This window comes from Cupressus sempervirens, chromosome 9 (genome assembly GCF_028749045.1).
Source record: "Cupressus sempervirens isolate cs-2001-9-10 chromosome 9, ASM2874904v1, whole genome shotgun sequence".
Taxonomy (NCBI): domain Eukaryota; kingdom Viridiplantae; phylum Streptophyta; class Pinopsida; order Cupressales; family Cupressaceae; genus Cupressus; species Cupressus sempervirens.
In genome coordinates, this window is record NC_143126.1 from 76,644,364 (window position 1) to 76,646,826 (window position 2,463).

Genomic DNA, 2,463 nt, shown 5'->3' on the forward strand with positions numbered 1-2,463 from the left:
CACTAAGTGGTATTACATAAACCATGTGCTACCTAACCCACTGACTCCACATTTAATATTGGGCATTTAATTCTTTTCCCCAATATTAAATAATTACATGAAATATTTTCACAATGTTACAATACAACTCATCAAGAATATTCCATGGGAATCTTTACATGTTACACGTCCATCTAGGCACAACATTACATAATAAAATAAAATAATAAAATAAAAATATAACAACATTATGCAATGTGTGCAACACCCATTATCTCAACAGAGACAAGGGCTCTATTTATAGATTTGAGAGAGGCCTTTGGGAGGTGGCATCTATGTGGCATTCACATAGGTGCCACAAGGGAGACACATGGGATAAGGAGACAAGCCATGCAAAGGTCAACACGAATCCTTTTTGATGAAAGTGATGGCTCAAGATTTTCTAACACATGTGTGAGAAACCTTAGAGAAATGAAAGGGGGACAAGTGTGTAAGAGTGTAAGAAACTTTTGAATAAAATAATAAAATGAAAGCTTTCTTGGATCTTGAGTTGCTCACACATGTGTGAGAAAACACTTAGGGACTAAAAAGGTATCTAGAAAAGTGTTTAGGATAATTAAGTGGGATTAACTAGTGGGTAGACTTAGAAGGATGAGAGTGATGGGTGGTATACTAGGTTTTAGGATGGTCTTAGCATTAAATAATATAGGATTTAGCTTAATCACAGGATTAAAGAATTTAATAAAGTGAAGGGAATTAAATATATTAGAATTTCTTTAAAAGGGGATTTAAGGAGCACTATGCATTAAATAGATTTAACACATTAGAGGGGAAGTATTCAAATTAAATTTAAATACATTAGGGAAGTGAACTTATTTAATTAAATAAATTTAATTAAATAAGTAGAGAAACATGAAAAATATAATTAATTAATAAATAATCAATTATAGTGGCAAGGGAAATATTAAATCAATTAATATAGTGTTTAGACAATTTTAAGTGTCTACACTTGGTCCCAATAAGGAAAAACTGGAGAAATTTGCCTTTGTGTGGATTTTTGTAATTTAAACCAAGCATCCTAGAAAGATAATTGTCATTTTCCCTTACTTGATGAAGTATTACAAATTGTGAATGGATCCAAAATGATGTATTTTCTAGACGGATATTTAGGATACAACCAGGTGATGGGAGATGAAGAAGACACGTTGAAGACTACTTTCATGACAAAATGGGGAACCTTTGCATATAGGAGAATGCCCTTTGGATTGATCAACATAGGAGACACATTCCAAAGAGTGTTGGACAAAGTATTCAAGGGGCTCATCAAAAAACGTATAGTCATCTACATGAATGACTTAATTATCTTTTCAAAAGATCAGAGCACTCATATGGCTAATTTAAGACAAGTGTTGAATCGATGCCGGAGATAGGGCATATCACTAAATCCTAAGAAGTGTTCATTTGGAGTCACAAAAGGAAAGATTCTAGGTCACATTATTTCTAAAGTAGGAATCTCCATTGATCCCAAGAGAATTGAAGCAATCCTTAAGTTTTCACCTCCCCATAGCTGCGAAGAAATCAAGTCTTTCTTTTAGAAGATCAATTTTGTGCACAAGTTTATTAGCAGGTTTGCTGAGATAGTATGCCCCCTTAATAAATTGCTAAAAAAGGGAGTGAAAACTAAATGGGTTTCAAAAATTAAGAATTTTTTTGAGGACATCAAAGTGGCTATCTCTACGACTCTAGTACTTGTTAGTCTTGATTATAATCTTCCATTTAAAATCTACTCTTTTGTTTTAGAGTACTCATGTGCCAAAATTCTCACTTAGAAGAAAGATAAAAAAGATGAGACACCCATCACATTCATGAGTTTTCCACTAAAGAATGGTCAGTTGAACTATTTTAATCTCAAAAAATGGTCTTTCATCTTGCTAAAGGTGGTTAAGAAATTTTGCCACTACATACTCAAGAGCAAGGTATATGCAATTGAGCCTGATCCTACAATCAAAACATTACTAATGCATAATGAATTAGGAAAAAGATGAGGGAAATGGATGGCTATATTGCAAGGAAGACTCACAAAGTTGTACCACACGGGGACTTGGTTTGGATTCAAGGGTTTTGGGTTTCTGATGTGCCCAAAAGGGACCAGATCATACTCCTCTAGCCTCTTCACCTTACCCAAATATAGAAAACAAGATTCTTTGACACATTAATTCAAAATCACCTCACCAAATTTTTGGAAAAGTCAACAACAAACACCGCCAATCTCAAAAGAGAAAGTAACAATGGATGTTGAGGACAAACCCAAGTGACATAGCGAGATAATAACAAATATCCTTCCCTACCTACAAGGGGATCTATTATCGAGAAGAGCTTCACATGTAAAACAAGTGAATGAAGCACATTCCCTCAAGAACTCCAAAAATAGTGTTCATAGGGCCTAACTATACATTTTACAAGGAATGGCCTCGTATGGAAGCG